This window comes from Saccopteryx bilineata, chromosome 2, assembly GCF_036850765.1.
Source record: "Saccopteryx bilineata isolate mSacBil1 chromosome 2, mSacBil1_pri_phased_curated, whole genome shotgun sequence".
Classification (NCBI taxonomy): domain Eukaryota; kingdom Metazoa; phylum Chordata; class Mammalia; order Chiroptera; family Emballonuridae; genus Saccopteryx; species Saccopteryx bilineata.
In genome coordinates this window covers 134,456,481-134,481,788 of record NC_089491.1, presented here as the reverse complement: position 1 = coordinate 134,481,788, position 25,308 = coordinate 134,456,481, and the positions used below count along the sequence as shown (strand labels likewise).

Genomic DNA, 25,308 nt, shown 5'->3' with positions numbered 1-25,308 from the left:
CACATTCTCCAGTTCCACGACCAGGAGAATCTTTTCTGGTTTCTCCTAGAATCAGAGACCCCGCGAGTCTTAGCAGAGCTCACAAAGCCCCTCAGCTCTGGTTTCCCATCTGCACACTTTCTATCTCTCTGCACAAACTAGCTGCTTCTTCAGTGCTCTGCATTCTCTCTGCTCTCCCTGCAAAACTACCTGGGCCCACAGAGACCCCTCCCTCCAGCAAACATTAGCAAAACAGTGGCCCCTCCCAAGCAGGAATGCAGTCCGCAATTTGTAGTCAACTGCCCTGCTCTGAGGGCAAGCATACACATGGCTGGCTGCCCAGCACCATTTTTTAACAGTAAATGTGAGCAAACTCAAAAAATAGAAATTTTACAAACTTATTTGCTCAACTGAGAATTGCATTTTTTGTTTTTAATATGTTACTAGGGAAATTTTTAAATACACAAAAGTAGGTAGAGCCTCAAGTACTCATCACACAGCTTCAACAAATATTAACTCATGACTAGTCTTGTTTCATCTGTACCCTTACTTCCAACCCTTTTGCTTTCTTCTTTTTTTTTTTTTTGCATTTTTCTGAAGCTGGAAACAGGGAGAGACAGGCAGACTCCCGCATGCGCCCGACCGGGATCCACCCGGCACGCCCACCAGGGGGCGATGCTCTGCCCATCCTGGTGTCGCCATGTTGCGACCAGAGCCACTCTAGCGCCTGAGGCAGAGGCCACAGAGCCATCCCCAGCGCCCGGGCCATCTTTGCTCCAATGGAGCCTTGGCTGCGGGAGGGGAAGAGAGAGACAGAGAGGAAGGCGCGGCGGAAGGGTGGAGAAGCAAATGGGCGCTTCTCCTGTGTGCCCTGGTCGGGAATCGAACCTGGGTCCTCTGCACGCTAGGCCGACGCTTTACCGCTGAGCCAACCGGCCAGGGCACTTCCAACCCTTTTGTATTGTTTTGAAGCAATTCCAGACATCATGTTTGATGCATAAATATTTCCTATTGTATCTCTAGGAGATAATGAATTTTAGCATTGGGGTTTTATGGTAGCCAGACTTCTTCATGGAGGCTTAGGGCTTCAAAAGCACTTGTTTTGAGTAAGAGAGTCAGACGGAGTTATATTGTCTTATTTATTTATTTATTTATTTATTTATTTATTTATTTATTTTTTACAGTGACAGAAAGTGAGTCAGAGAGAGGGATAGACAGACAGGAATGGAGAAAGATGAGAAGCATCAATTCTTCCTTGTGGCACCTTAGTTGTTCATTGATTGCTTTCTCATATCTGCCTTGATCGGGGGGCTACAGCAGACCAAGTGACCAAGTGACGCCTTGCTCAATCCAGATGAGCCTGTGCTCAAGCTGGTGTCCTCGGGGTCTTGAACCTGGCTCCTTCGTGTCCCAGTCCGACGCTCTATCCACTGTGCTACCGCCTGGTCAGGCTCTACCAGCTTTTAATATTTTCTCTTTATCACTTAGCTTTGGTATTTTTATTTATTTTTACAGAGACAGAGAGTGAGTCAGAGAGAGGGATAGACAGGGACAGACAGACAGGAATGGAGAGAGATGAGAAGCATCAATCATTAATTTTTCCATTGCGCGTTGCAACACCTTAGTTGTTCATTGACTGCTTTCTCATATGTGCCTTGACCGTGGGCCTTCAGCAGACTGAGTAACCCCTTGCTTGAGCCAGCGACCTTGGGTCCAAGCTGGTGAGCTTTGCTCAAACCAGATGAGTCTGCACTCAAGCTGGCGACCTCGGGATCTCGAACCTGGGTCCTTCCGCATCCCAGTCTGACACTCTATCCACTGTGCCACCTCCTGGTCAGGCTAGCTTTGGTATTTTAATTATGATGTGTCTTGGTGTAGATTTCTTTGAGTTTCTCTTTAATGGAGTTCTCTGTACTTCTTGAACTTGTGAGATGTTTTCCTGCCTTAATTGAGGGAAGTTTTCAGCTCTGATATGTTTGAACAAAGTCTCTATCCCTTGTTCTTTCTCTTCTTCTTCAGGAACCCCTATGATGCAGATGTTATTTCTCTTCATGTTGTCACAGAGCTCTCTTAGAGTTTCCTCAGACTTTTTGAGTCTCTTTTCTTTTTTCTGCTCTGCTTCCGTGCCTTTATTTATCTTGTCCTCTAACTTGCTGATTCGATTCTCAGCTTCATCCATCCTTTTAATTCCTTCCATTGTGTTCTTCATTTCTGATATTGTATTTGTCATTTCTGACTGATTCTTTTTAATTATTTCAATGTCCTTTTTTATATTTGCTATCTCTCTATTTAGGTGTTCGTAATGACCATCTATTGTTCTAATATCTTTGAGCATCCTAATAATCGTTATTTTAAACTCTGCATCTGGGGCCCTGGCCGGTTGACTCAGCGGTAGAGCGTCGGCCTGGTGTGCAGGGGACCCGGGTTCGATTCCTGGCCAGGGCACATAGGAGAAGCGCCCATTTGCTTCTCCACCCCCCCTCCTTCCTCTCTGTCTTTCTCTTCCCCTCCCGTAGCCAAGGCTCCATTGGAGCAAAGATGGCCCCAGCGCTGGGGATGGCTCCTTGGCCTCTGCCCCAGGCACTAGAGTCGCTCTGGTCGCAGCAGAGCGACCCCCTAGAGGGACAGAGCATCGCCCCCTGGTGGGCAGAGCGTCGCCCCTGGTGGGCGTGCCGGGTGGATCCTGGTCGGGCGCATGCGAGAGTCTGTCTGACTGTCTCTTCCCGTTTCCAGCTTCAGAAAAATACAAAAAAAGGAAAAAAAAACAAAACTCTGCATCTGGTAATTTGGTTATATCTGACTTATTCAGGTCCTTTTCTGGGGATTTCTTTTGATTCATTTATGTTGCATTTCTCTGCTTTCTCATTTTGTCTGTATAGAAGAAGTTTTTGGCTACTGGATTTCACTGGGTGTGGCCTCTGTGTTCCCTAGGTGTGGTCTGTCTGCAGGCCCGCCAGCCCCTCTGCTGTTGCTGCCTCTGACATTTGGGTATGGGCGTTGCCGGTGCCTGCCCACTGGGGCTGTTGCTGTGGTTTCCGCCTCTCCTTCACGGGAGTGGCTGTGATCACATACTTGGGTGCACAAGCCTCGGTGGCCTTGGCCTTCGCTCTGCCCCCACGGTGGTGTTATGCTTGGCCCTGAGGGCAAGGGTGAGCACCTTTGCTCAGTTGCGGGTCTCTGCCTGATTCCGGGCTTTCGCCCCGCCCTTGCAGAAGGAGCCCACTTGTGGGATGGCTGCAAGCCTTGGCTCTACAGGCCGGGTAGGACTGCATGCCGACGCTCAGTAGCAGGACTCCACCTGTTCTGGGTTTTTAGCTCCACCTCTGCGGGAGGAGCCGGCTCCCAAGTCAGGCCACAAGCCTAAGTTCCGTGGGCAGGGCAAGGCTGCGCCCTTGCTCAAGGGCGGTCTCCACCCCTTCCGGGGCTCCTGCCCTTTCCCTGCAGGCTGGATTACAGGTGGCCCGCAGCTGGGCTTGACCACTTTTGCTCCTCCCCTACTCCCCAGCTGGGCAAGACTGAGCTCACACCCGAGCCCAGTGGTGGCCAGCCGGCTTCCGCCCTTGCCAACAGAACTGCACTTCTGCATCCTGCTGCCCACCCGCCCTTGGGCGAGCCCTCAGCTGTGTGGGTGGGTGTGCTGCAGCTCAAACCCTAAGACTCACTACTGTAGTCCCAAAAGTTCCCTCCTTCTAAGCAACTCTGTTCTGAGTGCCGTGGGAGAGCTTGTTTGGCTGATGTCCTGCTTCCCTTTGCTGGTATTGCTGTTTCCAGGGAAATATTCACTTCAGATTTGGGGAGTGACTTGTCCCAGAGGTTAGGGTGGCTGTCTCTCAAAATTACACTCTCTTCCTGCTACTCCGGTCCTCTCCTCTCTCCCTGTCCCCTGGATCCCCGGGTTAGTGGTTGTGAGAGAGGTTTTCTGCGCAGTCCCTTTAAGAAGAATCTTGGGTCTGAGAAATCAGTCTCTTTCTCACAAACAGTATCCTGTCTTGTTTCCAGCTAAATACTGTCCATACTCCTCTTCTAGGCTCTGGGGCTGCAGTCTGGGGCTTTGTTCCTGGGACTCAGGACCCTCCCTTCTTTGCTAAACTCACTTCCTGCCACGCAAGTCTCTCCCTGCTGCCGTTCGCTCTGGGGAGCTGGGCAGCCCTCTCCGTGTTTCCGCTTTTCCTACCAGTCTCAGTGTGCCTTCTTCAGTGTTCCTTGGTTGAAGAGTCCTCTTAGTTTAGTCCAAAGTTGGTTTTTCCAGATGATGGTTCTTAAAATTAGTTTGTAATCCACTTTGGTTCTGGGAAGTGGAAGTTGGTATGTCCGCTTACTCCATCGCCATCTTGTCTCTCCCCAGAGTCAATCATTAGTTTTTCATTGTGCATTGCAACACCTTAGTTGTTCATTGATTGCCTTCTAATATGTGCCTTGACTGCAGGCCTTCAGCAGACCGAGTAACCCCCTTGCTCCAGCCAGTGACCTTGGGTCCAAGCTGGTGAGCCTTGCTCAAACCAGATGAGCCCGCGCTCAAGCTGGCGACCTCGGGGTCTTGAACCTGGGTGCTTGGCATCCCAGTCTGACACTCTATCCACTACACCACTGCCTTGTGAGGCTCACTGTAATTTTCACTGCATTTTGTTCACTAGAAGTGAGTCACTAAGTCTAACTCATATTCAAAGGGAAGGGAACTAGACTCCATCTCTTACTGGAAAGAATGTGAAGAATATGCAGAGGTATTTCAGAATCACTTCAGTCTTCCCTCTGGCTACAAATTACTTACATTCCTCCTACATTCAGTACACACTTATCCCTTCTCAAAGCCCCCAAAGTCTTAGTTAGTACTGCATTAGGCTCAGCTTGAGGCCCAGGAACTTGCTATCTAAATCAGGTCCAGGTGCAGAGAAGGCTATTTATATTTGTTTCCTTGGGTATAGCTCCTTGAGTACTATTGCTTTCACTTTAAAGATCTGTGAACTAAAGAGTGACATCATCTTCCCTTAAAGCCAGCCCACCCAGTGTGCAACAGTAGACAGCAATGAGATAACCACAATAGACACTCTTGTTCAAAAATAAAGAAAAATGTAAGGAACACAGTAGTCACTGGTTCAAAGCAATTCTTAAATCCAGCCAGGCACATGTTAGCAAGCAGTTCTGTGATCAGCCCTATTGCCTAGGAACCATTCTCCACAGCTCTTAGTTTTGCACTTGAATTTGTTGTAAAGTACCCATACCTCAATTCTGCGGGTTCACGTAGAGACACCAAGCCCAGATGAATTTTGAAGGGTTTTATTAAAGGAGAAGATTTATTTAATATGCCAGCTGCATATGGCTGACATGGGGCATTTGCAGACCCAAATCGGGTGTGCCAAATACATTTCAGAGGCTGGTTATATACGCTTGATCACATACAGACTGAAGGGGAGCATGACATCATGTCATGAGCTTACAACATTTGTTTAGGGAATCCAGAGACATTAAAACTTTAAAGGTAATACAATCAAAGATATTTACAAGTGATTTAGTGTCTATCTCCCGTCTTCTGCCCAGAGGTATGTTACTCCCAGGATTCCAGGAAGGGAGGAGGAACCATAATCAATGTAGGGTGGTATGTAAATTCTGTCTCTTATTGAAAGAGAAGTTCCTCTGTTAACCTTTATTTTAGATTTAAAACTAAATGACCCATTGTCCTTGCAAGCCAGAAACTTCTACATTCTTCTCCCTCCCCTCCCCAAAGGAAGGATGGGACAGGAAAGACTGACCTTTCCTCCTAGAATATCAATATTAGTTTTGCAGCTTTTTTGGTACCTTACTACAAATTATTCTCTTTCATAAAATGTATCTTGTGTTTGCTGCTGAGTAATTTTCTCAGTCTATTTCCTGGCATAGAGGTTTGAGTGTGTGTTGTGTGTGTATGTATGGGTGGGTGTCCCCCAAAAGCCTCTCTTCATTTTGTACTGTTTCTGCCCTTTTTAGTCTAAGATGACAGTGTTTCTGAGCATAAAATTCTCTGAATCTTATTGATGGGTTCACTCTATTAGACAAAAATCATACTTACACATTGATATAAGCCCTTTTCTACTTTAGGCTCTGTTGAGGAGGAGAAGTTTCCTCTAACCTCTTAGGGCCATGGATGGGTCTGAAATTAAACTGACAAAGACAGATTAAGAGGAGAAAGCTTATGTAAAGCCAGTAGCCACAGCCACCATCACAGCTGCCTGGCCCATGCAAGTTCGCATTTGGACAGACGGTAATGAAACAATGGAGCCAAGAACTGGTGGGCCATTAGCTTTAATCCTAGCTTGCACCCAGTGGGCAAGAAATACACACATTGGGAAAACACTTCCCTTTCCATTCAGGGCTCCCAAAGCCACTGACTTATCTGAGTTTCCTAGAATCAAAGGTTTCTAGTTCACCAGCTTTATTCACCTCTGTTCCCCATCTCCTTTAGTACTCTGCCATCTTGGCTGTTTCTCCTCTCCTCCACGTGGCCTTTCTCTGCTCTCCCTTCTAATGCTAATCTCAGGAACCGAGAGAGAGCAAGTTCCTGGTCTGACTCATTTTATAGTGTAAAAATCAAAACCTTTAATTCAATATACAAACAAGGAAGTCTCTGATACTGTTGTAAGGTACCAAAAAGCTGAAAAATTAATATTGACATTCTAGGAGGAAAGGTTAGGCTTTCCTGTCCAGTTCTTCCTTTGGAGAGGGGAGGGAGAAGAATGTAGAAGTTTCTGGCTTGCAAGAACAATGGGTCATTTAGTTTTAAATCTAAAATAAAGGTTAACTGAGAAACTTCTCTTTCAATGGGAGACGGAATTTACATACTACCTTACATTGACTGTAGTTCCTCCCCCTTCCTGGAATCTTGGGAGTAAAATATCTCTAGGTTAGTGAGGGAAGATGAACCCTAAAAGATTTGTAAATATCTTTGATTGTGTGTAAAGCCAGCAGCCATGGCCACCATCAAAGCAGCCTGCTGACCCATGCAGGTTTGCATTGGATTCGGACAGTCGGTAAAGAAACAACGGAGCCAAAAACTGATGGGCTGTCATCTTTAATCCTAGCTTGCACCCGGCGGGCAAGTAAAAATACACACTGGGCTCCAAAACCCACTCACATTCAGTGCTCACAAAGCTACTGACTTATCCGAGTTTCCTAGAATCAAAGGTTTCTAGCTCACCAGCCTTATTCTCCTCAGTTCCCCATCTCCTTCCTTATCCCAGATACAAACTCTGCACAAACTGGCATCTCACTCAGCACTCCGCCATCTTGGCTGCTTCTCCTGGCCACATGGCCTCTTTCTGCTCTCTGCTCTGCTCCCTCTGCTCTCTCATGCTAATCATCCCAGGAACCAAGAGAGCAAGCTCCTATTCTGCCCCTATTTTATAGTGTAGCTTCACAACCTCTAATCCAATATACAAAGTAGGTAAGTCCCTAATACAAAGTCACTTCTCTGAGGCATGATTGGATTGTACCACCCCACATCAAAAAGGGTGGGAAAGGCTTAATCCCAAAACCAAGCCCCAGGCTACAAGGATTCTCAACACACATTAATATCACCTGGGTGACGGCCTCACGTGGGCAGCGACATTTTTAACAAAGTGAGCATAATACATTTTATCTGCCCAACAGCCAGTATCCAGGGCCACTATCACAGCTGCCTGACCCATGCAGGTTTGCATTGGATTCGGACAGTCGGTAAAGAAACAATGGAGCCAAAAACGGATGGGCCATCATCTTTAATCCTAGCTTGCACCCGGCGGGCAAGTAAAAACACACACTGGGCTCCAAAACCCACTCACATTCAGTGCTCACAAAGCTACTGACTTACCCGAGTTTCCTAGAATCAAAGGTTCCTAGCTCACCAGACTTTATTCATCTCTGTTCCCCATCTCCTTCCTTCTCCCTGCACAAACTCTGCACAAACTGGCCTCTCACTCAACACTCCACCATCTTGGCTGCTTCTCCTGGCCTCCTCCACTTGGCCTTTCTCTGCTCTCCTCTCTGCTCTCTCCTCTAATGATAATCTCAGGAACCAAGAGAGCAAACTCCCATTCTGCCCCCATTTTATAGTGTAGAAATCAAAACCTTTAATCCAATATACAAAATAGGGAAATCTCTAATACAAAGTCACCTATCAGAGACATGATGGGATTGTACCACCTCACATCAAAAAGGGTGGAAAAGGCTTAATCCCAAAACCAAGCCCCAGGCTATAAGGATTCTGCCTGCCCACAGCCTACCCCCAACACACATTAATATCACCTGGGTGACAGCCTTCACGTGGGCAGCGCCATCTTTAACAAGGTGAGCATAATATATTTTATCTGCCCAACATTGTGTTAACTTGAAAGTCTTAATGTTTCTGTATATCCTCTAAACAAATGTTGTCAGCTTGTGCCATGATGTCATGCTCTCCCCTGCCTGTGTGTGATCAAGGGTATATAAGCAGCCCCTGATATATTTTTGGGATACATGATTTGGGCTTCCAGAATGCCCCAGAAGCTATATGCAGCTGGCATATTTAATAAATCTCCTCCTTTAATAAAACTCTTCAAAATTCATCTGGACTTGGTGTCTCTATATGAACCCGCGGAATTGAGGTATGGGTACTTCATAACATTTGTCGCCCAGCGCAGGGCTGTGGTGTTTTGTGTCACCGGATAGAGACACCCCAAATCGAACGGACTCTCCGGGAGCTGCCCGGTCCCACTTGAATCTCAAGGAGAGGCGTGCCACCTGAGACTTTTCAGGGCTTCTAGTCTTCCTGTGGGGTCCGGACAGTTCTCCGGTAGATACCTCCCGGTTCCCAAATTCGACAATTTGGACAATTCGGACAATTCAGTAGAGAAATCAAGGAGGTAGGTAAAGCAACTAACTCTCTGGCTTTACTGACTTCTAGCTTTCCTCTGAATTCTTGCTTTTGCTTTTCTGTTTGGGACTGGTACTGGTCTGAGACTAGGATGTAGGTAAAGTAGGTTTGTGACTTTACTAATTTGTAACTCCAATGTGTAGGTAAGACAGATCTCTTGCTTTGCTGATTTGAAACTCTGGAAACTTGTAGGTAAGGTCAATCTTAGATTTATGGCAATCTGAGATTTGTGGCTTTGCTAACTTGTAACTCTGAGGATATGGAACCCTGGTGTGTAAGTAGGACCTTCAGAACTACTTTGCTGTTTGTAACTAGTCTATCTGGATCTGAGACTCTCCAAAGAACAAGATGTTGGTAGGAGGTCTGTTGGTCCTGCCTTAGGATTCTCTGGGATGCATTTAGTTGTACTCTGGAAAGTGGGCTTCTAGAGATGTTCATTTGTGTTTGCAGTCGTCCTCTAGAAAGACAATTAGTGGGAACTGAGGTGACCAGGTCTATCAGTTCTGTCTCGGGCTTTCAGAGACATCTGTTTTTGTTTGCACATTTGTACATTTCTCTAGGAAGACAAAGGGGACTGAGTATAGACCCCGAACTTCCGGAAGCACCTAGTTGTGCTCTCAGGGAGACCGAGTGGGGACATTTGGTGGTGTTCTCAGGAAGAAACCTGAGTAGGGACTGAGTTGATACTGAGCTGATCAGTTCCATCTCAGGACTTTCAGGGACACCTTTGTATTGTCGAGATCTCAGTCTTTGTTTTTAATGTGTCTGTCTAGAAACCCCTGGTTGAAAGAAATCTCTAGTGCCACGGCCTGCATGCACCTGAGAGGCCACGATGGGGAGCCATTCCCTCATCTATGAAGCATTGTCTTTGTCAAAATATCTGGTCGCTCATTGTTTGTGTATGTGTATAAGTCTTTGTTTAATGTCTAAATGTGTCTCTTTTAAGGCCTGGCATGAGTTTTATTGTGTCAGTAATTGGAAGTTTTTTACTAAGAAGTAATCTTAAGTGGGGAATTGTTATTCTCTTTATTCTCGACTTCTAGCTTCAGGGCGCTCTGATTTCTCCCCTGAAGAAATTATTCTCTTCTGTAGGCTTCTTCCCCTTGTCTTGTGTAATATAATATATAATACCTCTATAGTCAAACAGCATTTTATTCCGGGTGCTAGTTAATTATCTTTCTTATCTTTCTTGCTTTATTGATGCACTAATTTCTGGGTTTTCCTGAAGTAGTTTTAATTTTGTAATTGGTAACCTTAGCTATTAAATATGGGAGGAAGAGCCTGTTCACAGAAGACCCCTTTGGGTTGTCTTTTAAAGCACTTTCAAGAAGCTTATGAAGACAACCGTGGGTATGGAATTAAATGGTCCAAGAGAAGGCTACACACTCTCTGTGAATCAGAATGGCCAACTTTCAGGGTTGAGTGGGCAACAGCTGGAACTTTTAATCCCCAGATAATAAGGGCAGTCTGGAATATTATGACTGGGAATCCAGGCTGTCCTGATCAGTTTCCATACATTGATCAATGGCTAAATTTAACAGAGAATCCACCACAATGGCTAAAAGCTTGTTTAATACAGAAAGGATGCTATGTCTTCCTAGTCCGGCCAGACTTATATCTAGAATAGAAAGGGGATTCAAGAGAAAGGACTAGAACTCTGCTAGGAAAAAATCAAGATGCGTATTGCAGTAGGGAATACGCCCGGGAAAGTTGTTTCTCCAGCCTCTAGGGCAGGGGTCTCAAACTCAACTCAGCATGTGGGCCGCAGAGCAAGATCACAGCCATTTGGCGGGCCGCACTAGGTCTACAAAAGGCAACTGTTATGCAACATTTTTCTCACTGCAGTTGAAAACAAAAAAAAATCAGTACAACAAGCACAATCGTACATGCAGTTTACTCAGTGTCACAAAACGACCAGAAACTGTAGTTCGCATCACAACTGCTGTTAACTAAGCTAATATCTAGCTAGGATGCTAGAGAAACGAAAAATACAAGTAGGCCCCTAGGCTTACTTAATTTTATCCAAAATATTTTGAACTTCGTGGATTAGTCTGCGGGCCGGACAAAATTGTTCGGCGGGCCACGAGTTTGAGACCCCTGCTCTAGGGGAAAGGGCTGGCAAGCAAGCTATTTAGATGAAAGAAAAGAGAAAAACCGAGCTGGAGCGAGGGGCTGGGGCAATGGCTGAGGAGAGGCGAACGGTAGACATGCTCCCTCCCCTCCCCATCGTTCTTTGGCCTCAGCCTTCGCACCGCACTGGAGCGGAAGGCAAACAGCAAACCAAGTGCCAAGAGATGAGCCCCACAGCCGACTCAACACGCTTGGCTAGGCTAGGGTTCAGCCTGCTGTGTGTAGAGCGATGGGGTGGGGAGGGAGCATGTCACTAGAGAAAGGGTGAGGTAACTGGAAGAAATATAGAATAGAAACTAGTTTCAAAATCCGCCTACTAACCAAAAGAAGTTTTGTCCATTTGGAAAATACAGGGTAGGAATAGTATTAAAAATTAGAACTTTGCTTTAGAAAAATGTTAAAGGAAAGAAAAAGAATTTAAAAATTAACAAACCAAGGGTGTGGACCTTGCTAGTTATCAGTTCCTTAAAATAAATTGCAACTCCAGGAGTGATAGAAGCATGAGTAACAGGATTATAGGGAATAGAATTATTAGAGACAAGCCCTCCGTGGGTTGGGGATAATTGCTTGTTGCTCTCCACTCCACTGGTATAAAAAATTTTAGAAAAAGTTTCCAACACTCTCCCGTGGGGCCGAGGGGGTATTGGATTCTCTCCGAGTCTCCCAATTCCTTCGTGTGGCATAATTGTTATCTGATGAGGGAGGCATAGAATTCATGGGGAAGACCCACTGTATTAGCCGTAATAGTAAAAACTGTAAAAGAATTTTCAGGGAATTGCAGAAAAAAAAAAATTGGAAACCTCATATAGGCTAAAACAACTCACTATTGAGAAAGTAATTTTGTGAAAATTGTATTTAACTGCTCAAAGCAAGGCAGTTAGTTACAGGTAGTAAATTAGATTATGCAGGACAAATGGCAGAAAAAGAAAAAGAGATAAAAGCAGACTAGACAACCTAGATGAAATGGAGAAGTTTCTTGAAACATATAATCTTCCCAATATCAATCTGGAAGAATCAGAAAACCTAAACAGACTGATTACAACAAATGAGATAGAAACAGTTATCAAAAAACTCCCAATAAAGAAAAGTCCTGGGCCTGACGGTTTCACAAGTGAATTCTCTACCAAATATTCAAAGAAGAACTAACTCCTATCCTTCTCAAGCTATTTCAAAAAATTCAAGAGGAAGGAAGACTTCCTAGTGCCTTTTATAAGGCAAGCGTAATTCTGATTCCAAAACCAGGCAAAGACAACACAAAGAAAGAAAATTATAGGCCATTATCCCTGATGAATTTAGATGCTAAAATACTCAACAAAATATTAGCAAATCGTATCCAGCAATATATGAAAAAAATCATACACCATGATCAAGTGGGATTTATTCTGGGAAGGCAAAGCTGGTACAATATTTGCAAATCAATCAGTGTGATTCATCACATAAACAAAAGGAAGGAGAAAAACCACATGATAATTTCAATAGATGCAGAAAAAGCATTTGATAAAATCCAGCACCCATTCATGGTCAAAACCATAAGCAAAGTGGGAATACAGGGAACATACCTCAACATGATAAAGGCCATCTATGACAAACCCACAGCCAACATCATACTCAATGGGCAAAAATTAAAAGCAATCCCCTTAAGATCAGGAACAAGACAGGGGTGCCCTCTTTCACCACTCTTATTCAACATAGTTCTGGAAGTCCTAGCCACAGCAATCAGACAAGAAGAAATAAAAGGCATCCAAATTGGAAAAGAAGAAGTAAAACTATCGTTATTTGCAGATGATATGATACTGTATACAGAAAACCCTAAAGTCTCAGTCAAAAAACTACTGGACCTGACAAATGAGTTCAGCAAGGTGGCAGGATATAAAATTAAGACTCAGAAATCAGAGGCATTTTTATACACCAACAATGAACTGTCAGAGAAATTAAGGAAACGATCCCCTTCACTATTACAACCAAAAGAATAAAGTACCTAGGAGTAAATTTAACCAAGGAGATTAAAGATTTGTACTCTGAAAATTACAAAACATTGATAAAAGAAATCAAGGAAGATACAAACAAGTGGAAGCACATACCGTGCTCATGGTTAGGAAGAATAAACATCATTAAAATGTCTATATTACCCAAAGCAATTTATAAATTCAATGCAATGCCAATTAAAATATCAATGACATACTTCAAAGATATAGAACACATATTCCAAAAATTTATATGGAACCAAAAAAGAACATGAATAGCCTCAGCAATCTTGAAAAGGAAGAATAAAGTGGGAGGTATCACACTTCCTGATACCAAGCTATACTACAAGGCCATTGTACTCAGAACAGCCTGGTACTGGCATAAGAACAGGCATATAGGTCAATGGAACAGAACAGAGAACCCAGAAATAAATCCACACCTTTATGGACAACTGATAATTTGACAAAGGAGGTAAGAGCATACAATGGAGTAAAGACAGCCTCTTTAACAAATAGTGTTGGAAAAATTGTACATCTACTTGCAAAAAAAATGAAACTAGACCATCAACTTACACCATTCACAAAAATAAATCAAAATGGATAAAAGACTTAAATGTAAGCTGTGAAACCATAAGCATCTTAGAAGAAAACATAGACAGTAAGCTCTCCGACATCTCTCGCAGCAATATATTTGCCCATCTATCTCCACAGGCAAGTGAAATAAAAGACAGGATAAACAAATGGGACTATATCAAACTAAAAAGCTTTTGCACAGCTAAAGACAATAAGAACAGAATAAAAAGACTACACAATGGGAGAACATGAATTCGACAATACGTCTGATAAAGGGCTAATAACCAAAATTTATAAAGAACTTGTAAAACTCAACACCAGGAAGACAAACAATCCAATCAAAAAATAGGCAAAAGAAATGAATAGACATTTCTTCAAAGAGGACATACAGATGGCCAATAGGAATATGAAAAAATGCTCAACATCACTAATCATTAGAGAAATGCAAATTAAAACCACAATGAGATATCACCTCATACCAGTCAGAATGGCGCTCATCAACAAAACAACACAGAATAAGTGCTGGCGAGTATGTGGAGAAAATGGAATCCTCCTGCACTGCTGGTGGGAATGCAGACTGGTGCAGCCACTGTGGAAAGCAGTTATGGAGATTCCTCAAAAAATTTTCTGAAGTTGGAAATGGGGAGGCAGTCAGACAGACTCCCGCATGTGCCCGATTGGGATCCACCCGGCATGCCCACCAGGGGACGATGCTCTGCCCATCTGGGGTGTTGCTCTGTTGTGACCAGAGCCATTCTAGTGCCTGAGGCAGAGGCCATGGAGCCACCCTCAGCGCCTGGGCCAACTTTGCTCCAATGGAGCCTTGGCTGCGGGAGGGGAAGAGAGAGACAGAGAGGAAGGAGAGGGGGAGGGGTGGAGAAGCAGATGGGCACTTCTGTGTGCCCTGGCCAGGAATCGAACCTGGGACTCCTGCACGGCAGGCCGACGCTCTACCGCTGAGCCAACCGGCCAGGGCTCTTGATTCCTCAAAAAATTAAAAATCGGCCCTGGCCGGTTGGCTCAGCGGTAGAGCGTCGGCCTAGCATGCGGAGGACCCGGGTTCGATTCCCGGCCAGGGCACATAGGAGAAGCGCCCATTTGCTTCTCCACCCCTCCGCCGCGCTTTCCTCTCTGTCTCTCTCTTCCCCTCCCACAGCCGAGGCTCCATTGGAGCAAAGATGGCCCGGGCGCTGGGGATGGCTCTGTGGCCTCTGCCTCAGGCGCTAGAGTGGCTCTGGTCTCAATATGGCGACGCCCAGGATGGGCAGAGCACCCCCCCCCCGGGGGGGGAAGAGCACCGCCCCTGGTGGGCGTGCCGGGTGGATCCCGGTCGGGCGCATGTGGGAGTCTGTCTGACTGTCTCTCCCTGTTTCCAGCTTCAGAAAAATGAAAAAAAAAAAAAAAAAAATTAAAAATCGATCTGCTTTTGACCCAGCTATACCACTTTTAGTAATATACCCCAAGAACACCCATAGCACTGTTTCAAAAGGAGAAATGCACCCCCATGTTTGTGGCAGCATTGTTCACAATAGCGAAGATCTGGTAACAGCCCAGGTGTCCATCAGAGGACGAGTGGATTAAAAAGCTTTGGTACATATATATATGGAATACTACTCAACCATAAGAAATGATGACATCGGATCATTTACAACAACATGGATGGACCTTATTATACTGAGTGAAATAAGTAAATCAGAAAAACCTGAGAACTATATTCCATACATAGGTGGGACATAAAAATGAGACTCAGACACATGGACAAGAGGGTGGTGGTTGAGAGGGGGAGAAAAGGGGTACAAAGAAAACCAGATGGAAGGTGACGGAAGACAATTTGACTTTGGGTGAGGGGTATGCAACATAATCAAATGTCAAAATAACCTGGAGATATTTTCTCTAAACAAATGTACCCTGATTTATCAATATTGCCCCATTAAAATTAATAATAAAAAAATAAGAACTTATAACCACCAATATTCTACTTATATCACTTAATTTCTAGCACTTATTTTGCCTCTTCACCCTTCCCCATAACTGCAGTGTAAGTTCTACAATGGCAAAAAATAAATAAATAAATAAAAATAGATTATGCAGGACAAACAGCAGAAAAAAAAGTTAAAAGCGGCAGAGACGGACTCCCAGTTCTTAGAGTCTGCTTGCCCTTAGGCATCCCACCTATCATGTTGTAAATTACTGTGGGTCAAAAGAGTTAATATCTCGCTTGACCTGTGGTGGCGCCGTGGGTAAAGCGTGGACCTGGATGCTGAGGTCTCTGTTTTGAAACCCTGGGCTTGCCCAGTCAAGGCACATATGGGAGTTGATGCTTCCTGCTCCTTCCCACCTTGTGTGTGTGTGTCTCTCTCTCTCTCTCTCTCTCCTCTCTCTAAAATAAATAAATAAAATCTAAAAAAAAAAAAGTTAATATCTCTTTGCCAGCTGGGTAGTTTTTACCAAGAATCCCTTATTGTGTAAAAAGTATTTTCCGGCTCTGGCCAGTTGGCTCAGTGGTAGAGCGTCGGCCTGGCGTGCAGAAGTCCCGGGTTCGATTTCCGGCCAGGGCACACAGGAGAAGCGCCCATCTGCTTCTCCACCCTGCCCCCTCTCCTTACTCTCTGTCTCTCTTTTCCCCTCCTGCAACTGAGGCTCCACTGGAGCAAAGATGGCCCGGGCGCTGGGGATGGCTCCTTGGCCTCTGCCCCAGGCGCTAGAGTGGCTCTGGTCGCAACAGAGCGTCGCCCCCTGGTGGGCGTGCTGGGTGGATCCCGGTCGGGCGCATATGGGAGTCTGTCTGACTGTCTCTCCCCGTTTCCAGCTTCAGAAAAATACAAAAAATAAAAAAATAAAAAATACAAAAAATAAAAAAATAAAATAAATAAAAAGTATTTTCCATGTTAAAATGTATATGTTATTTCAAAGACCTTTTGCTAATTCTTATTTACTGTTTTATAGCCCTATAATATTGAAATCTTGGTTTAAATATTAAGAATTGTTACTGTCTTTTAATGTAATATTTAGTTTATTATCATTATGAAACAATACAAAGTCACTTATCTGAGGCATAATGGGATTTCTCATAAGAGTGCACCACCCCACATCATGCAACAGGTAAGAGTGTGGGGAAAAGCTTAGTTTTAAAACTAAGCCTTAGGCTATAAGGATCCTGCCTACTTACAGCCTGTCCCCTATACCCCATGCAAACAAACTATAAGTGAGCAAACATATATATCATATTTACAAGTTTATTTACAGTATACATTTTATGTGACACAGAGCCTTCCTAGGTAACTGAAAACCCAAAGATGTTGTTTATTTATTCATTTTAGAGAGGAGAGGGAGAGACAGAGAGAGAGAGAGAGAGGAGAGACAGAGAGAGAGAAGAGGGGGAGGAGCTGAAAGCATCAACTCCCATATGTGCCTTGACCAGGCAAGCCCAGGGTTTCGAACCGGCGATCTCAGCACTTCCAGGTCGACGCTTTATCCTACTGTGCCACCACAGGTCAGGCCTTCCAAATATGTGTTTAAATATGAATACCTTTTTTGTAGTGTTTGATGAAGGAATATAATAGGTTAAAGAATATTAATTAAGTATATAATAAACTGGGGACATTTGACAAGGTTTATTTGTTAGGATTCTTCTCTGTGTCCCTTTTTGTAGATAAGGATGCTCCTTTGATTCAGTTATAGAGAGGGTATGTTTCACATGAGGATTTTAGTACTTGCTATAGGGGAGAAGGGCAGAGGAATTTCAGAGTGACCATCCTGCTTCTGCCATTTGCTCAAGTTCCTACCTCTTAAAATAGTCAATATGCCAAGGTGCATGTTTTGGGGTTGCTTGTCCTGAACCCTGTAAGACTTTTCTGGCACAATACCTTCAGGATATTTAGGCCTTTTGTTAGAACGGATATGTGAGACACCACCTAAGTCTCTTTGAAGTCTAAACTAGGGGTAGGCAAACTATGGCCAATGAGCTAACATTTGTTTTTACATTTGTCTTTGAAGGTTGTTAAAAAAGAAAAAGTGTTTCCCAGAGATTCTCAAAGCCTAAAATATTTATATGAACCTTTACAGAAAAAGTTTGCCCTGCCTTGGATTTGATCTTTGCCTGAAGGGGATTTCTTAATTTGAAAAATATTTTGCTATATGGGGAAGCTGGGAATAAGAAACAGGCTTTTTTGGCCTGACCTGTGGTGGCACAGTGGATAAAGCATCAACCTGAAACTCTGAGATCGCTTGTTTGAAACCCTGGGTTTGCCCAGTCAAGGCATATGTGGGAGTTGATGCTTCCTGCTCCTCCCCCTTCTCTCTCTGTCTCTCTCTCTCTCTACCTTTCTCTCTAAAATGAGTAAAGTCTTAAAAAAAAGAAATAGACTTTTTTGGACCTAACAAGCCCTTTATTTTATATTTCCTGTATCTTATGGAAATGATATAATTCCTTTTTTCCTCATCTCTCCCAGTATTTTATGATACATAGCTAAACAACAAAAAAAACAGCTGGTTGACACTTTTTTTTTTAATTTTTATTTTCACTATCTTTTTTTTTTCTTTTATTAATTTTTAGAGAGGAGAGAGAGAGAGAGAGAGAGAGAGAGAAGGAGAGAGAGAAGGGAGAGGGAGGAGCAGGAAGCATCAACTCCCATATATGCCTTGACCGGGCAAGCCCAGGGTTTTGAACCGGCGACTTTAGCGTTCCAGGTCGACGCTTTATCCACTGCGCCACCACAGGTCAGGCGACACTTTTTTTTTTTAAGATTTTATTTATTTATTTATTTGAGAGAGGAGAGAGAGAGAGGGAGAGAGAGAGAGAGAGAAGGGAGACACAAGGGGGGAGGAGCAGGAAGCATCAACTCCCATCTCCCATATGTGCCTTGACTGGGCAAGCCCAGGGTTCCGAACTGGCAACCTCAGTGTTCCAGGTCGAGGCTTTATCCACTGCACCACCACAGGTCAGGCCTGGTTGACAGTTTTGACATTCTGCCTGGAAATCTTTCCCAGATTCATCATTTTATTAATAATATTTTCTGTTTTCCACATTACTGCAGATGACAGCTTTTCTGAACTTGACACCATTTTCGAGTAAGATTCTTCTTTCCTTCAGCTTCCAGTAACACTTTCTTTTAAACCCACTTTCTTTTAAGCCAAGATTAGCACCCTTTTTCTATCCAGTGTGAAATAATTAATATTTTAGGCTTTTGGGGCCATATGATCTTTGGCACACCTGCTCAACTCTGCTGTTATAGGAGAAAGCAGCCACAGACAATATGTCAATAGGGATGGCTGTGTTCCAGTAAAACTGTTTACAAAAATAGGCAGCAGGTTTAATTTCGCCGGTGATTGTAGTTGGCTGTTTTAAAATCTTTACTGACATCTTCCTGAGGCTTTTCCTAACAGTGTCCCAACCCTTCAGGCTTTCACCAGCATTTTAAAGGTCCTTCTTGCCTTCTCCTGCCACACAGTTCCAAAGCCAAACAATTTAATTTTTTGTAATGGAAGCAACCCACTCCCTGTACCAAAATCTGTTAGGGTTGTTTGTTTATGTGTAACACACCATCACAAATTTAGTGGTGTGAAGTAACACTAGTTTTTATCTTTTAGAGTTCTGGTGTTTAGGTTTCACTAGGCAGTTGTTTTTCATGAGAATGCAATCAGATGATAGCTGGTGATGGAAGCATTTAAAAGGCTTCTTCTCCAAAGTCTCTTATGCAGTTGGAGGCAGCCAGTTGCTGGGTCAGGAGATGACTCTTCATTCTCATGTCTGATGATTGGCTGGGAAGACTCAAACAGCTGTCACTCTTAAGGAGTCAAACTTTCTGTGAGGCCTGGTCCCATAGTTTCTCCAGCATGAGGGCTTTAGGGAAGCTGAATATGTTATATGGTGATTCAGGCTCCAAAGTTGCCTGTCCTGGGAGAACACCAGGCAAAAACTTGATCAGCTTTTATGACCTAACTTCTGAGGTTGCTCAATGTCACTTCTATTTCATTCTCTTTATGAGAAGTAGAATTAGACTCTACTTTTGATGGGAGTAAGATCAAAGAATTCGCAAATATGTTTAAAACAAATCCCCCCTCCCCATTTATAAAAAAAAAATTGGAAGCTGGAATATAGTGGGTCTTTGTGAGAGCAGGCTTTCTCTCTTACCTGTTCATGGGGGTGAAGGTAGGAGATCACCTCCATTTATGTTCAAGAATGGACTTGTCAAGATGCCAAGAATTGTGGAAGGAGACTTCTCAGTCACAAATGCCTCTTTCCTTTAGTAGTGATAGGATAGGACCTGGGAGCTTTGGATTTGACATTCTTTTTCCTTTTGAATGAGAACAGGCATACTGGTACTTCTATCCCAAAAGTGAAAAGAAACAAAATATCTCAAACTATTAAAAATTCTATGATTTATAGATTTGTTTGAATTGATGAGTAACATTTTTGCAAGAGTTAAAGAGTATGTGCCCCTGTTTGTTATTTATACTTTCCATTGAATTAGTTTAGCTAGCTTTCTTGATGCCTTCAGGGATACTCCCAAGGGAAACTTTGAAAAAAGGGTAGGTGATAGAAATAATTTTAAATTTGGGGGCTCTAGAGCAGGTGGTAAAGCAGGTTATAAGAGACTGTGAATAGTATCAGGAAATGGTCTCTAGAACTTACTACCTGACCCCATATTATGAGACTTTGTTTACCTTATCTAGTAATCAGGCTTTGGAACTAAAATAATCAGAAAAATTGGTATTTTATGATATGTACTTTGTAGAGGCTATTATGTTATTTTTTCCTTTTCTCTAGGTAGAAGATGGTAGCAGTGGACATGGTTTGCTTTATTTATTAGTCATATAGGCAATGTTAATATTGCATTTTTATGTGCTTTCCATTTTTTCTCTTTCCATTTTGTTTCCTTTTTTTTTTTTTTAAGAGAGAGAGACAGACAAACAGACAGGAAGGGAGAGAGATGAGAAGTATCACCTCATGGTTGTGGCACCTTAGTTGTTCATTGATTGCTTTCTCATATTGTGCCTTGACTGGGAGGCTCCAGCTGAGCCGGTGACCCCTTGCTCAAGCCAGCAACCTAGGGTTCAAGATGGTGAGCCTCCACTTAAGACAGATGAGCCTGCTCTCAAGCTGGCGACCTCGGGGTTTGGAACCTGGGTCCTTAGCATCTCAGTCTGACATTCTATTCATTGCACCACTACCTGGTCAGGTCCATTTTGCTTCATTCTTTACCCTTCTTTCTTGTTTTGTACACTAAAATCTCTGATGATCTGAAAAAAAGAAAATGGTTTAGTGAATAAGAATTTGTAATAGAAATAGCTGCCTGACATTACTCTTCCCATTTCTGGAAAGAAGAAATACCTGAATTTAATAATTTACCTGGTTTATTTTTCTTGGTATCTAGATGTATACATTGTTGAATTGAGGGTAGAGAAAAAAGCCTATTAACTTTTATGTTAAATGATTTACTTATTTTATTTTTGAAATGCCAGATGGCAGAATTTTATGGTTTTATTAACACAAATACAATGTGCACACAGCTGTCTATTTTCTTCACTGCACAGCCTGGCATTGGAATTGGTGACTCTGGTGGCCAGCTGGGCTGCTCTATGCTCAATGGTTTTGCGGTTCTTTGAGGAGACATTGTGAGCAATCTCAGCACAGAAAGAGTTGTTGCTCATCAACAGCACTTCAACCTCCTTGATATTGTGGACCAGGACTTCTGAAAGCCACTGGGAAGCATATGCTTTGTTTTCTTGTTGTTTCACTAACCAACACTGGGCATCAAGATATGGTCCTTGAATCTTCTGCGTACCCTATTGTCAGTGCCTCTGGGTTTCTGCCAATTCTGCTTAATTTTGGCATATCGGTCTGACTGGTGCCTGATGAACTTCTTGGTTCTTTTTTTTTTTTTGATGATCTTGGGTTTTATGAGGGGTCTAAAAGCAGCCATGATGCCAAGTAGGAAATGGCTACCAGATTGTTATTATTTTTTTTTCTTTTTTTTTAAGATTTTATTTATTCATTATAGAGAGGAGAGAGAGAGAGAGAGAGAGAGAGAAGGGAGGAGGAGCAGGAAGCATCAACTCCCATATGTGCCTTGACCAGGCAAGCCCAGGGTTTTGAACCGGCAACCTCAGCGTTTCCAGGTTGATGCTTTATCCACTGCGCCACCACAGGTCAGGCCAGATTGTTATTATTTTATATGGTATTTGAAAAATGATTTTATAGAACTTTGATAGAATCCTGCAAACACATGCCAATAATCTGTAGTGATATGAGAACTTTGAGAAGAGCCAGAAAATCAGAAAAGAAAGTTCTGGAATGAGTTACATTCCCAAGGAGGAGGACAGTACAAACCCATCGTAAAGACTTCTCACTACGGTTCTTTAACTTCAGTTGCAACCTGGAAAAGATAACATCTCCTTTTGGGATTAGCATTTTATACCTTTTTAGTTTTTATCTGTGTATTCTTTTCCAGTTGACACACAGCTGGTTTGGAGGGATTAGAGGTAGGGAGAAGGAAAAGTTGACTTTTCATGCTTTTAAATCTGCTAGTATTATTTAGTTAATTTCAACTAGATGGAAAGTTATATTTTAGAATATTCAATGCATTATATGCTCCATGAATTATGCATTCATTTTAAGGATTATAGTAGGATGGATTTATGAATGACATGGATAGCAGATTATTTTCAATCTAAAATTGCTGTGTTCATTTTTGGACAAAGTAATTGCTAGAGCAGTATTTTTTCCGGCATGTTATAAGTCATAAGAGCAGTTTGGAAGGAGCTGAGTGTAAAGATTTTTGGTACACCTTGATTTTATTCTTTCTTTTCTTAGAGTACTGTGAATTTGTTTGATTTTAAGAGAGGAAAAGAGAATAGCTGCTTTGTGAAACCAGTAATTCCATAGACTAATGGTATGAGAGATATTTTAAATTTGGGGCTCAGAAGATCTGAGCAGTGATCAGCTCTTTTTTCATGTTTTTTTTGTTTTGTTTTGTTTTGTTTAACAGAGACAGAGAGTCAGAGAGAGGAACAGATAGGGACAGACAGGAACAAAGAAAGATGAGAAGCATCAATCATCAGTTTTTTCTTGCAACACCTTATAGTTGTTCATTGATTGCTTTCTCATATGTGCCTTGACCATGGGCCTTCAGCAGACCAAGTAACCCCTTGCTCAAGCCAGCGACCTTAGGTCCAAGCTGGTGAGCTTTGCTCAAACCAGATGAGTCCGTGGCTCAAACTAGCGCCCTTGGGGTCTCGAACCTGGGTCCTCCGCATTCCCAGTTTGACGCTCTATCCACTGTGCCACTGCCCAGTCAGGCTCTTTTCCTATGTATTAGTGAATTTCAAATATGTTGTTGATTTCATGTTTAGTTTGTGTATTGACTTATAGTATGGGCTTCTTTAAGCTGTGTGTATATATTGAGTCAGGTTAGTTTGTTAAAAAAATGTTTGATTATTCTGTCCTTTGAACTGACATACAATATTTTGAAAATATTTTGCTGAGACAACTATTATTTTGAAAATAACATATTTAATATATTTATGATTGCACACATGTTACTGGCAAAATTTTGGATCAGAAAAAGTGTTAAATTTAGATTTTTTTTTTAGTTCAGTATGAAAACGAACCATCAATTTTATTGGTGAGTAGTGATCAAAAGTAGTTCAGATGAAAGATTTTAAGCATTTCTGAAATGATGAGGCTTCTGGGTTTTTGTTTTTGTTTTTGTTTTTTTTTGAGGTTTCTGTTTTTAAAACAGTGCTTTATTTACACTATGCATCAGGAGAAAAGCAACTGGGAATTCTTTTGTGAGTTATGGGCTCTTTCAAGACATACCAGCCTCAGCATTGACTATACTTCTTTTTTTTTTTTAAATTCATTTTAGGGGGGGGGGGAGAGAGAAAGAAAGAAAGGGGGGAGGAGCAGGAAGCATCAACTCCCATATGTGCCTTGACCAGGCAAGTGCAGGGTTTCGAACCGGCGACCTCAGCATTCCAGGTCGACGCTTTATCCACTGCGCCACCACAGGTCAGGCTGACTATACTTCTTCAATTCTTAAGTATTTCAGAACTGGGAAGAGACAAGACAAAGTTTTGTCTGGCCTTCTTTAAATATATATATACATGAATGGAAAAGGATATTTACTTCTCTTGAGCATTTGCATTAAAATTTTCATTTGCATTAAAATTTTCATTTTCCATGGTATTTACTACATGTCATATGAAATTCATTACTAAAAGATTTTTTTTTTTTTTTTAGCAAGAGAGAGAGGGACAGACAAGGACAGACAGGAAGGGAGAGAGATGAGAAGCATCAACTCATAGTTGTGGCACTTTAGTTGTTCCTTGATTGCTTTCTCATATGTGCCCTTACTGGGGGGCTCCAGCCAAGCCAGTGACCACTTGCTCAAGACTGCATGCAACCTTGGGCTCGAGCCAACGACCTTGCACTTCAAACCAGTGACCCTGCACTCAAGCTGGTGAGCCTGTGCTCAAGCAGTATGAGCCAGCGCTCAAGCCAGCGACCTTGAGGTTTTGAACCTGTGTCCTCATCATCCCAGGCCTAAACTATCTACTGTGCCACCACCTGGTCAGATAGGTTAATTTTATCTTTGATTACATTTCCATCTTGCTTTTCCTTTAAATTATTTTCTCTTTTTTACAAATATTATCTTTCTCTGAAGTATATTTGATTTTTCCCTCTTATTTTTGAAAAGTAGCCTGACCTGTGGTGGTGCAGTAGATAAACAGTCTACCTGGAATGCTGAGGTCACCAATTTGAGACCCTGGCCTTGTGGGGCCAAGGCACATACTGGAAACTACTACAAGTTGATGCTTCTCGCTTCTCTCCTCACCCACTTCTCACCCCCTCCTCTCTCTCTTTGTCCTCTGTCTAAAAAAGGAAGGAAGGGAGGAAGAAAGTACTCCCTATTTTGGGGGGTAAAATTCTTTTACTTTGTTTTGATAGAACTCTGGCTAATACCCTGTTTCTTTTCATTCCTTTATTGCCAAAATTCTTAATTGAGTAGGTAAGGTGTTTGGCCTCTGCTTTTTCTTTTTCTTTCTTTTTTTTTTTTTACAGAGACAGAGAGAGAGCCAGAGAAAGGGATAGATAGGGACAGACAGACGGGAACGGAGAGAGATAAGAAGCATCAATCATCAGTTTTTCGTTGCGACACCTTAGTTGTTCATTGATTGCTTTTTCATATGTGCCTTGACCGTGGGCCTTCAGCAGACCAAGTAATAACCCCTTGCTCAAGCCAGTGACCTTGGGTCCAAGCTTGTGAGCTTTACTCAAACCAGATGAGCCCGCGCTCAAGCTGGTGACCTCGGGGTCTCAAACCTGGGTCCTTTGCATCCCAGTCTGACACTCTATCCATTTAAACCACTGCATTATTTTTTTTACTTGTATTTATTGTTTTGTTGTTGTTGTTGTTTTTAGAGAGGAGAGATAGAGAAAGGGAGGTGGGGGAGGAGTAGTTGTTTCTCCTGTGTGCCTTGACCTGGCAAAGCCAGGGTTTGGAACTGGTGACCTCAGCATTCCATCCACTGCACCAGGACAGGTCAGACGAACCACTGCAGTCTCATATACCATAATTTCCCCATGAATCTGAAACAGCAGTACCCTCCCAACTCAAGTTCCATGAGGCTTAGAATGTGGTAGGCTTTCAAGGAATATTAGTTGAATAATGAATGAAATAGAAATTTTAAAATACTATCACTCAGAGCTATCTAATGCTTTTCTTGTGTGTGTGTTTCTGAAGTTGGAAGCGGGGAGGCAGAGAGACAAACTCCCGCATATGCCTGACCAGGATCCAC

At 42.9% G+C, this 25,308-nt stretch overlaps 2 protein-coding genes, 1 non-coding gene and 1 pseudogene across 3 annotated transcripts in view; 2 read left to right on the top strand and 2 right to left on the bottom strand.

Moving 5' to 3' along the window:
- The window catches only part of SPATS2 (spermatogenesis associated serine rich 2), a 142,112-nt gene that overhangs the window by 32,848 nt on the left and 83,956 nt on the right, over window positions 1-25,308 (top strand). The window lies entirely within an intron of this gene.
- Window positions 1-25,308, top strand: part of DNAJC22 (DnaJ heat shock protein family (Hsp40) member C22) — a 93,982-nt gene that overhangs the window by 60,166 nt on the left and 8,508 nt on the right. The gene's annotated exons all lie outside the window — the stretch shown is intronic.
- Window positions 14,407-14,482, bottom strand: TRNAG-GCC (transfer RNA glycine (anticodon GCC)). The gene has a single exon. It is a non-coding gene; the product is annotated as a tRNA-Gly (tRNA).
- Window positions 19,381-21,431, bottom strand: LOC136323718 (large ribosomal subunit protein eL32-like; annotated as a pseudogene).